Below are 13,321 nucleotides of genomic sequence, written 5' to 3'. Positions count from 1 at the left end.
TAAGAGTCATGAGTGGGCTTGTAAGAGTCTTTTATGGTTTGTAAGAGCACTAATGACTTGGTGCTTGGGATTTTTGAGGGGAGACTTTGGTTTGGTTTAGGAAAGTCTTAAACTTTTTTAGGGAATGTGACATCATTAAGGGGTGGATTAGGCTTGGGTTTAGGATTAGATTAGAGATGTTAGAGATGTGAAAGTGGATGGCATTAATGAGGGTGGGTGAGTTAGTGGCTAAGCTAGGTTAGTATGGGTGGATGGGGTGAATTAGGGTAAATGGAGGATTAGGGATAGGTTAGGGGTTTTTAGATTTGAGGATTTTATTTATCAAATAGATTTATTTAATAAATGAGGATTTTTGGAATTAGATAGAAGAATAGGATTTTATTGATAAATAATAGGTTATTTGATTTATCAATTAGGACTATAGATGATTAATTAAATTAATCAACTAGGGATGGAAAAGGATTAATTAAATAAAAATTTAATTAATGATGCCTTTAGAGATAGCTAAATAGGATTACTAAAGCGATGTAATCAAATTTAGGTGTTTACACCTTGAACCTGCAAGCACAAAACAAGAAAACTTGAGTTAGATATGCATGTTCACATCGGGTTCACCAAATGTAGCAACAGAAAATGGGTTAAATGCATAACATACTATGAGAAAATCACAAGACTCAATAATCATATATTAGCACCCACTAGTCTACCATGAAAGCCAAACTAATAAAGAAAGCAATAGAAACCCCCTCTTTCATTTGTAGCTCCCATGTCCTTCTTTCTTCTCCAAATGATTGTAGCTCCAATTTGCCTATAGTGCACACAAGATTGAAGCAAAAGTATATGATGTAGATAATGCCATGAGAATACTAGAAGTGTGATTTTAATGTGAGAGAAAGAATAAAAAATGCAAAGAAGCCAAGGACATGAAATATTCTCAAGAATTAGGACCAAGGACTCAAGACTTCACGGATTCAAGGACCAAAAATGAGAGGAAGAGTGTCCAATTTATAATCAACACTCGAGGTGAGAGCATTGTATTTTTCACCCATAGATATCTGATGTGGCAAGAGATTCCTTTGAGAATCCATGATGCATATGAAAAAATATGCCAATTGTAAGATTCTATGACACATGAATGTCAAACTTAGCTAAATGTGGAAGAGAATCTATGACATGTCATAAGACACCTCAACCCACTTAAAGCCAAGAATCTATGATGAATAAGCCAAATAGGGACATGCGTAAGAGATAAGAGTATTTGATTATGACAAATATTATCCAAGTGTCAAAGGAGAATCCATGAGGTGTCATATACAAGTGTCATGATGATGCAATATTTAATGGAATATTTGAATTAAAAATCCTTTTATTCCACAAAATAAGAATTAGTAGAAAATGGAATTAATGATGGAAAATGCAACTTAGAAAATTTTTAATTTCCATGGTTTGTAGATAATGAATCAATTAATTAATAAAATTAATTAATTGAGGATTATAATTAGGAAGAATAATTAGAAAGAATAATAGAATTAAATTATGGGTCATTTAATCCTATAGAGAAAATTAGTAAATGATTGGCCAAATTGATTAAATGAATGCGACCATATCCTTTGATGAAAATGTGATGATGATATATATATTGAATAAGATGATGAAAAGTAGACCAAAGCCATGGTCATATTGATTGATTGAAGTTGATAACATGCCAAGGACAGATGACATGAATTGGTTGATATGTAACATTTAACTGACATCGTAATTGCTATAGGATTGAAATTGATTGAAAATGTTTGATCATAATAACATCAACATACACTGTCAATATTATTAAAATGGTTGATGATGCCATGATCTGACATTGAAAGCCTCAACAATGTTAAAGATTGGATGACATGAATGATAGTTTGACGTAGCGCTAAGAGCCATGACAGTACTAAGGTCGGATTGATAAGATTGATAGGTTGATCAGTTTCGAAGGAACTAAAAGCCACAACAATACCTAGGAGTAGATAAATGATGATTGATTTGGGATGCTTGATATGTTTTGGGTTGATTAGGACTAATTTTGAGTCATTCTAGGTTTATTTGGGGTGGTTCTGAGTTGATTTGAAATGGTTTTGAGTTAATTTGGTATGACTCCGAGTTGATATGAAATTGATGTGAAAGAGGATGATCAATTTTGGCCAAAAGATCAGAGTTGGTAGAATGAGAAAATGGGTCAAATTAGTATGAAGAAGTGATGAAACTATAGATGTGAACCATTTTTGAGCATTTACAATTAGCCTCTTTGAGAATGTTACAGCTTTGTTCAATTATAATATGCATTGAGCTCTCGATCATTTGGCCCCTATTCTTCAAATCCTCCACTCTGTTGTCCATGATCTTTTCATTCTTCATTATGCTATTCTTTAAGTTTTAGTTCTTCCTCTCTAGGCTACTCACTCTATATTTGAGCTCTTGGATTTCATGAAAAATCCATTTGTTGGTGCGAAAGTTGTCCACTATGCTATTTTTTGCATTATTGAGGACATCCCATTTGAGGATTTTCCTTTGTGGTGTCACTAAAAATCACTATGGTTGGGTCAATCAACTCTTCCACTTGGATTTCTCCCTCTTCATTCTCTTTGACCAAAGTTTTGATCAATTCTCTATTAAACCTCATTTTATAAAAAATAGTGTCAAAGTTTCTCCACACCATATATTTATCCTTTCTCTTAATCGAGCATTCGTATGTGCTAGATCTGAATTCCTCATAGCCCTGCTCTTGCTCCTCCCCTTGACTCTAGTTAAAAACCCCTTTAGCCCCATCATTCCCCATCCCCTATTTATCCTCCTTGGAATTAGAGACTTCCTCTCTTTTCTAGCCCCTAGAGGTCATGGCTTCCTCCTCTTTGCTGGTCAACATTTTGATGGTGAAATTTCTCTTACCCCTCTTCCTCTCCATGCCCTTTCCTTCTTTGAGATAAGTCTTCTCCTCACTTTTAGTACTATCATCCCCTGTGCCCATGCCCTCAACCCTGTTGTTATAGTCCCTATCTAAGGATGTGTCAAACCCCTATTTAGCATTAGTTAGTGATTTTTTCAACTTCTTTTCCTTTCTAATGGTTCTTTTACCAGAGTTTTCAATGGAGACTCATCCTCTTCTGAGTTCATGTGCATGTCAAGGTTGTCCTCAGTTTTAGAAGGCATATAGTCTTCACCTGACTCCTCAAAGTCCCCTCTGCCCTTCATTCCCTTCTTCCTATTCTTAATTTATTTTCCATAGACTTAGCCTTAAAAAAATTGTAGATTAATAGAAAAATCTCCTCATTGAGGGACAAGTTGCTAGAATGTTTTTCCTTATAATCATTAATATTCTCAGTGATAGAAGAGTAGAGGTAGAAGGGAATAGATATCTTTACCCAATACCTAAAATGGTTGAGAGCCATGAAATGATGAGTGCAAAGGTAGTCAAATCTGGTGTTGAGGGAGATATACTTGATAATAACCCATAGCACAAACCTCCACAATAGGTTTGATGGAGCTTGATAGATTGTAAGTACCCTTCTATACCAAAGCCTTTTTCTCTTGTAAATCCTTGGTGAATTCAGTCACTACTTGCCCTAATTTTTTTTTTGTCCCTATAGAATTTATTCCCCATAATAGTAATGTTAGTCATAGTGGATATAATATCCTTCATCACCATGAAATCCACTCCCATCAATTTTAACTATTCTCTCATTCTAGCTCTTCACCATAGTCCTAGTAATGGAGGGTTTCCAACCATGGAGATATTCAATGAAATTCATAATTTCTCATTCTTTTAGAATGCTCCACACCTTGGAGCATCTGCACCACTTCTGAGCTTTGTCCTCTAGTTCCCTCCTATGTCTTTCCCCCACCATGATATCTTCCTCTATGAAAGCTGTATTTCTGGTATTGATGCCTTTCAAATTTGGAATATCTTTGGCCCTCCTCATTTGCTTGAAACTTCATTTCACTTTGTGAGCTTTCTTCCCAATATCAATCCTTGAAGTAAGTTGATGGATGTTGTTGGTGTGAAAAGTACAAGTGCTATTGTACTTACACATCACATTTTTGCACATTCCCCATAGCTCATAAATAATCATAATAAATCTACACACCATATTTCTAACCATTCCTTGTAACTCATAAATAATCATAAAGGAGTATTTATGATTCCTAATGTACCTAGGATCCTTTCCCTTTTGATCAACTCATTAATATCTGACAAGAAATTATACCCATCCATCCACTTAGCCACTTCATTATACTTGACTTCCTAGTTAGCCAACCTATTCACCACTTGATTGGTTTCCCAATATTTGTGAGGCACATAATATTTTTTGAATGTCTTGTGGTGTTGGATTCATTCTTCTATGATATGCTCTATCATCCATGTCGACTTGTTCTTCTCATTAAGGAAATCTATAATATTTTTTGAATCTCCATCTAGAAATAGATTTTTTAACTCCCATTTATCAAGCTAGTTCGATTGTTTGATGAGATGAAATCACCTTCACATAATGATTAGTTTGAATTCCTATGGGGGTAGAAACCATGATAAACCCTTTATCAAAAACATTTCTAATGATACTACCCACCCCTGTCTTTTTTAGGTTGCCTTTGGCCGCCCCATCAAAATTAGATTTATGCCAACCCTTAGGTGGAAGTGTCCATCTACAATCATCCTTCTTATTTTTGTCCCTTCCCATTGTGTAGAGATAGGGGATAGGACCTTTGATTTTGGTGTATTTTTCCAACAAAGCATTAAGACATTTTTGTAAGACAATGTCTACCTTAGTTTCCTTCTCCCTAAAAATTATGTTGTTTTGCTCTTTCCAAACCCCCAAAAACACATGGGGTAAGGTCCAATTCCACAAAACCATGGTATCACTCCCTAATACCCCATGGTGCCATTCTTCAAAGAGCCCCAAAATGTTGGAATGAAAGCACCAGGTCATGTTGAAAAAAGACTAGAAAAGAGACTAGATAGATTTGATGAAAGGGCAATGGATAAAGATATGCTCAACACTCTTATAGTGATTTTTGCATAGAATGCATCTATTGGGCATTATATTCCCCCTCTTGGTGAGGTTATCTAACATAAGAATGTGGTTTTGGAGCATAATCTAGAAAAATAATATTCATTTTTGGTATGAGACCCGAATACTAGACTTTGTCCCAAACAGGGGCAGGGCCATTATTTTGCATAGTCTCATATCTAGAGGCCATTGTGTAATTCTAATACACAATTTCCCCCTAGATATGGTATCTTTGTTATGGGATAGGGGAATATTCCTAACCATGTCCATCAATGGCTTGAGCTCTAGGGACATCTCAGCTAGATCAATCCACTAGTTATGGATTATGTAGTCCCTCCCCTTGCTCCCAAATCATTCCATGCAATCATTAGCCTACCTATTAAATGGTTCTTTGTCCCATAGAGACCCAGATCTAATTCAATCATCATGCCAAAATTTATATCTTCTCCATTACCTAGTTTCCATTTAGCTTTCTCAGAAGCTAAGATCATCATTCTCAAAAAGGCATTCCAAATAATAGAGCCCCGTGGGTCAGGATCCCTACTAATAAATTGTCTAATATTGATGTTAGCATCATACTTAAATTGAAAAATATCTCTCCATTCCCCATTGGTTTTTAAGATCCTCCAAATCTAATTTCCTTGAAGGGAACAACTGAATTGTTTCAACTTTCTTATCCCCAAACCCCCCTCCTTCTTGGATCTACAAATGTTCTCCCAAGCCACCAAAGAATTATTTATTTTATCATTAGTGTCTAACCATGTGAAATTCCTCTGACTAGCTTCTAGATTATTAGCCACATTAGAAGGGAGAGAGAAGAGGCTAAGAGCATAAATGGATAGATTCTACAAAGTGGATTTGATTACCATCACTTTACTAGCTTGACTCAGAGTGATGCCTTTTTATCCTACCAACTTCTGATTAAATCTATCAATGAGATTCCTCCAAAAAAAATTAGGAGGTTTTCTCCCCAAGAAAGGGGAGACCCAAATAGATGGATGGAAGGACCCCAACATTGCACCCTAGTATGCTAGCAATTTTCCTCTGTCTATCTAGTTAGGTGTTAAAAAAGAACACTTAACTCTTGTTCCAATTGATGAGCTTCCTAGAAGCCTTGGAATAAGTATTGAGAATGATTTTCACAATCCTAGCTTCTCTCACCAAGATCTCACCCCCCAAGATGGTTTCATCCATGAATTTTTGGTGGATGAAGACCAAGGGATTAGAGGAAGGTTTTAGGCACACTAAATTCCCTCTACTTATTTTGAAATGAATGAGCCTACCTAGGCCTTTAGCCATGATGATGAAAAGGATAGGAGAGAGAGGGTCTCCCTACCAAAGCCCCCTTGAGGATTTGAAGAATTCAAAGGGGGTTCCATTAACCATGATTGCAAAGGAAGGGGTAGCAAAAAATTGAGAGATAATATTTCTCACTCTAGCATTGAAGTTGAAAGCTTCTAGAATTCTATCAAAAAACCCCTAATCCACCCTATCATAGGCCTTAGAAAAATCAAATTTTAGAAGAAAACCCTCATGTTTTCTAGCTTCAAGGGAATGAATCACTTCATGAACCTCAATGATGGAGTCTAGGATTTTACTACCAAGGAAAAATCTTGACTGTTGAGGTGCAACAATCTCTAGAAGTAATTTGATAAGACCTTCATGAAAATATTGTAAAAAGGAGTTGCAAATGCTAATCACTCTAAAAGATTCAAAAGAATATGCACTAGTGATGTTAGGAATCAAAATAAATAAATAGAGCATTGATTTCTTTAAGAAAGTTCTTGGCACCAAACCATTTTTGAACAGCTTTGACAAGATCATATTGAATACATCTGAAAGAAAAAGGTGAGGAATCCATTAGGGCTAGCGACCTTCTTAGCTCGCAGAGAAAACAACCTCCTTAATTTATTCTAACTTTGCAATAACCACTAAGGCCCAATTATAAGAACCACTAATAACACTCATAATGGTGTTAAGAATAACATTTTGGTCCTCTTCTTCCAAGTCAAGGTCTTTAGCAAGCATGGAAGAAAAGTACTTGATAGCTTCCTCTGCTATCTCATTATCTTCACTAATAGTATCATTCCCCTTTTTTATCTCACAAATTCTATTGGTAGCCCTATGTTTTAAAGTGGAGAGGTGGAAGAATCTTGACTTTTTGTCCCCTTCCTTGAGCCAGACTAACCTAGACCTTTGCCTCCAAATTATTTCCTCTTTCCCCACAATGTTGTGAAGCTCAGCTAGAATATCCTTCTTAGAATTTAGGTTAATATCATCATGACCTCAGGTCTAAATCTCTTCCTAAAATGTTTCCAAAGTCCATTTTGTTCCATTTTTGAATCTCCAATTTGATGAATCCAAGTTTCTTAGCTACCTTATACATGGTAGTTCCTTCAACCTCTATCCCCAACCACTCCTTAAATTTTTCAAATAGGTCAAGGTGTATAGGCCACATATTCTCAAATATAAAGGGGAAAGCCTTCTTTCTATTTACAAAATCTAGTGTAAGAGAGATCAAGGAATGATCTAATTCAAGATGCATCATAGATGAGACCTTGCACTAAAAATGATTCATCCAATCCAAAGTTATGAGGGCCCTACCCAATCTCACCTGGATGCATTCTGTACCAATTCTCCTATTGGACCATGTAAATTTAGCTCCCCCAAGATCAAAATCTAGAAGGGCCAAGTCCCTCTTCATGTTAGCCAAATGTTTCCTACTATCCACATCAAACGTGAGTCCTCCTAAATTCTCTAAGGCCAAGAGAGGGGTATTGAAATCACCCATAATAATGTGCTTTGGTTCACCCATTTGGGCCACCAAATCATAATATTTTTTCCAAAAAATTCTTCTACTATTCTTAGTATTAGGGGCATAGATGTTCATCAAAAACCAACTAACTTAAGCATTAGGATTAAAGAACTGCATGAGAAAAACATTAGCTTCTTCAAAGAAGATGTTAGCTTCGAAGGTATCCTTCTAGATTATTAACAAGCCACCAAAAGCCCCATCAGAGTCTATAGCCATGTTCTTCATTCCTTTACAGAAAAAATATCTTTTCAACTTTCTCCTCAATTTTTCTTTCTTGTATGAAAAATAAATCTAGCCTATGATCTCTAATGATATTCCTAACAATTTCCTTTTTGTGGTTTCCATTGAGTCCATGAATGTTCCAGGAAATAATCTTCATGCTTTATATTGGTTGCATGTTTCCAGGATGGTTCTTTGGGTCCCATCCAGAATATTCTTCCTTGTTTCTTCCTTTCTAATTTGGTTCTTATTCTTCTTGCCATGAGTGCTAGATTTTCTTCTAGTATCAAATTTTACCCTGCTCCTTGTTGCTACAGGCAAGACCAGCAAGGGGTCCTTGTTGTTTTTCTTTTTCTTGCATGAGATTTTATTAAATAAGTAAAGTATTTAATTAAAATAAGAAATTTTGGTGCATAATATTTAATTAAATAAATGAATTATTTAATTAAAAGAGAAATATTTAGTGCAAGAGTTATAATTAAATAAATAAATAATTTATTTAAAAGAGGAATATTTAGTGCATGAGGTTTAATTAAATAAATGAAAAGAAATATTTACTACATGAGTTAAGTTTGGGTAACTCTTGGTTTAGGGGATGAGTTTGTGGGTGGAGGGATTTAATTAATTAAATAGGGAGGGGTTTTGGAGATTAAATTAAATGGGTTTTGTATTTATTTAATTTAATAAATGAAGGTAAATTTTAGTATTAAATTAGATTTTTGGTTATCTATTAATTTATTAATTTGGCTATAATAAATTAATTAAATTAGGGGATAGTGAAAATATTATTTAATATTTATTATTTAATTAAGATATTCTTTAGATGACTAAATTTGACTACGAAATTATGTGATTAGAATTAGGTATCTATATTTTGTGCCTCTTCGATATAGTGTCTGTACAACACTATTTTGAAGACATTTTTTAAATAATAGATGACAAGAAGAAGCTTTTAAAGCAACTATATTGCCCCAATCTTGAAAAATGAATGTATTGTCTGATGCCCCATTAAGAAGATGATGAAGAGAGAAAATAAGATAAGATGGCATCTTGAAAAGTGACCCATACTCTCACTATGGGAGTACAAGAAAATAGGAGATTACTTGTACAAATTAGACAAAATTGTGAAATAGGATAGAGACCATGAGGGAAATTGAGGATTCTACTTTTTAATTGAACCCTTAGGATGTGGTGGATGAATTGGTGGGATTTTGGAAAATTTGTAGGATTTTTGGATAGGTTTGAAGATGGGATAAGTATCTAGGATAGATGTTAATAGGATGATTTTAGGATGGATCCTAATAGGATAAGAATGCACTATTTTTGGTGTTTCCTTGTTGTGAAATGGGTGGGTGAGATGGAATCCATTTGAAGCTTGAGTTTTGGATTCTCCATAAAGAGAATCACCATGTAGTTGAGAACTTAATTTAATATAGAAATATTAATGATAGGCCAAGGTTGCCAAGAACATCAAGGCCTAGTCATTATTCTTGCATAGAACTAAAATAAACATGCAAGGATTGCCCCAGCATCACACATGAAACCCAATAAGAATCAGAGTGAAAATCATATTGGGTAACTAACAAACAAAGAGATATTTCCCAAGTACAAGATGTAATCATAAATTATCATATGTTTAGATGTACAAGGGTTATACTAGACTAACTCATAGGTTAACAAAATGAAAGATAGATCAAGACCTTTCTTGCCAATTGGCTCATTTGTAGCATACCATGATATGAATGATCATGGTGACCTTGAGGAGGGGATAACCAAATTTAGTAGAAAAGATAATTAAGAACCAAAATTGAAATCCAACATCAAAATCAAGAGTAAATCAACAAAAAATATATTTGTATGACCCGATACTAATGGATCCAAATCTAATGAGAGGAAAGATGTGTCCTACAAGGACTTATATTAGAACCTAGAACCTAGACTCAAAAAGAAACAGTTAGCCATTTTAGCCTCTCCCCCTCATTTTGTTCTAGTGTTTCTATGCTCATGAAATGCTCAGGGCGATAGTCATGTCCTACATTCTGATACATTGTTCATAAATTACCATGCAAACATAAAAACATTGGTTATACATCCTTTTTTTTTATATTTCTAAGTTTTTAATTTCTTCATATTATATGTCAAAATATTTATGAGTATTTCAAGTTATGATAGTACAAAATCCTTTCAATCACCTTGTTGCTCCAGCTTGTGATCTATCTATTATAAGGGATGTGAGGATGCAAAAAGTCAAAATAACAGTCACCATAGCTTCACAGCTCTTAGGGCTAACTATTAAGACAAGTTCATGAAGGAGCAATTAAATAGGAATCACATGATTTTAGAAAGTTTCTAGCTAAATGTTTTAAGTTACAAAGGTTTGAAAGTCAACAACTTTAGTCAAGATTCATAGCTTTCAATGCATTGCAAAGAGTTAGGAGTGTGACCTAGTGGTGATGATGTAGCATTGGATAGGTGTCAACATTTTAGGAGATCTTGAAGAATCAATTGAAGAAATGTCTTAAAGGACCATGATCAATCATAGTCATTGATCAAAAGTAGATCAACACCTATCACTTTCTCACTTCTCAAAGATGTAGGAAGTATAGCTAAAATGAGAAAGTGACAAGATGACATGTGTCCTATTTGCCAAAAGAGAAAACTGAGCATTATTCCATGATCACAAGTGATCAAATAAACTCTAGTTTCTAAGTTGTGAAAGTGCAAAAGACAATAGTAGTTAAGTCAAATGGTTATTGCAAAATTGAAAATGGTTAAGGGTAACCCAAGATTAAGGTGGTAAGGAAATGAAGCCTAATGTTTTGGATTTGTAGGGTTAAGAAATGAGTTAAGGATTTAAGTTGTGAGGTTACAATGGCATAAAATAGTTAACATTAAAGGGTTATTGCAACATTGCAATTTTTCATTAGTAGTCATGGTCTTTACTTGCAAAGTAAAATATTTGTCAATCAAAATAGTGATCACAACAACACATGATTCAGAAGGGCATTATAACTAGTGGTTACAAAGAGGTGACATGGTTAATATCTAAGGTCTTTGCAACATCGCAAGTGATGTAAATGTTAGGTTCTAAACCATTATGAAGATGTGAGCTAGTAAATTTCATGATTGTCACAAGATCACATGGGTTAATGAATAGGAGTGATGGAAACTATGAACTAGTGATAAAGCATATAATCAAGAGGCCATAGTTGTGTAAAGCCATGTAGTCAAAGAAGGAAAACTAAAGTGAAGTGGTGAACAAGAGCAGGCACATCATCGTAGGATTGACATGATAGTTAGAAAAAAAAGGAATGATCTAGTAGAAGGCTTCAAAGATATGGGTCCACATGGCAAGGTCAACTATCAAATTCAATTAACTTAATAACATAGTTGACTTGACATTATTGTGAACACTATCAAGAAACTCATCAATGGTGAGCAAATCTTTTGATCACCTACAAGCACCTTTTGTATTCTCAATGCTTAATAAGTGCAAGTTTCATTTAGACAGTGGGAAAAATTTTTGCATTATGCTCCTCATGAGGTATTAGATTGATGCTATCTATAAAGACAAGGAGATGTGGCTTTCTGATTCTTATGTGCATCAGGTTATATCTGAGGAAATAGTTTTTTAAGAGAGACTCAAGAGGCTCTCTTCTAATTGCAGTGGGAGGAAGAACTAAAATAGAGGAAATATGAGGAGGAGGCAAGACCCAAGTTTTCCCAAATGCAGAGAGATGAAATGTAAAAGCCTCCAAGGAAGAAGTTTGCCAACTTCAGACAAAGCAACCCTCCTTATATTTTTATTTCTTTCTTCCCTAACCCTCAACCTATAGTTCGGACACCTCCACATGTCAATGACTATAAGCCCCAAAATGATGATTGTCCCTCCTTTTTTGTTCATGAAGAAGTGGATATATCTTTTCCCATGCCAAAGACATTAAATGAGCAATTTTTAGCTTATGATAAGTGGCTTGATGAGGTTGCAAGGTGGTAAGAGATAGAGAAATAGTAGGATTAGATGGTGTACCATGCCTATCTCTGACTACAAAATGAAGAGAGCGAGAGAAACATAAATTTGTAAGAAAAAATGTTATAGCAAAAGAGGAGGAAATGAGGCTACATGTGGCTCATTTTTAAACCAAGGAAGAAGAGGCAACCCCTTCTCAAAAGTATGTCACCCCAAGATTCAAGAACCCCCCTCCATTACAAGAGCCTACTATGGCCCCATGAGTCATCCATACTTGTCACAGTTTCACTCTTTGAGGGTGGACTAGTTGTATGGACTCCTGATGGCCCAAACATGGAGTTTTAGGAAAAATAAATGAACTAAGAAAAACCACAAAGAGAGGAGTTACAACTTGCTGAGGAGAACAAAGAGGTAGTTGTTGAGAAGAAGGAATGAGATGTACTCCTCTTATTTGAAGAGCTTCCCTCCTTTGTTAAGGAGAAAGAAGAAAATAGGACTTTTTCTTCTCATGAGGAAAAAATCATGGCTTTTGAGTCTTTACAAGTGAATGAGGACCTTCTGTAAGTTGAGCAAGAAGAAAATAATTTTTAACCTCAAGGATAGCCCTATCCTTGAGGAGGAACATGCTGATATACATGAGATTGTCCCTCAGCCTATGTATATTACTACAAAAGAGCAGGAGGATTCTGATGAGGAGACCTTTTGGGATGAGCTGGAGATGTTCTGTTCATCCATGGACATAAATAAACTTTCCCTTTCATTAGATAATCATGAGCTATAGCAACAATAAGATTAATATGAGCCACTTCCAAACCAGTTGGATTCTACCATTGTAGAGAATTGCATGATCAAGGCTAATTTCTTAGACCTAATATCATCAAGAGGATGTCACATCAAGTATCTAACTTTGAAAAAAATTAGTAGGTTGTCCTCAATCATCCTTGCCCTTGAGCATGAAGGTGAAGATAGCAAGGAGGAGCGAGTGATTTTTTCTCAAGAAGAGAATGTCCCAATACTGGAAAGCTTCACTGCCTCCAGCATTGGGAAGCAAGCATTCCATGCAACAACATGCTTGTCATGCTTGCTAGTATTTTTTAGTTTCCCATGTACATAAGAGAAAAAAAATTAGCTAGTGACGAAGGGTTGTTACTTCAACAAACCAATTAATGGGTTTGTTTGAGCTTTCATCTCTATAAATTTTTGTAAATAGTAGATTAGATGTTTTATACTTTTCAAGAAATGCATGAGCACATGTTATTTCTCTATGAAATA

The sequence above is a fragment of the Cupressus sempervirens genome, chromosome 7 (genome assembly GCF_028749045.1).
Source record: "Cupressus sempervirens isolate cs-2001-9-10 chromosome 7, ASM2874904v1, whole genome shotgun sequence".
In the NCBI taxonomy this organism is placed as follows: domain Eukaryota; kingdom Viridiplantae; phylum Streptophyta; class Pinopsida; order Cupressales; family Cupressaceae; genus Cupressus; species Cupressus sempervirens.
The sequence above is the reverse complement of the archived record's forward strand: the minus strand, read 5'-3'. Positions refer to the sequence as shown.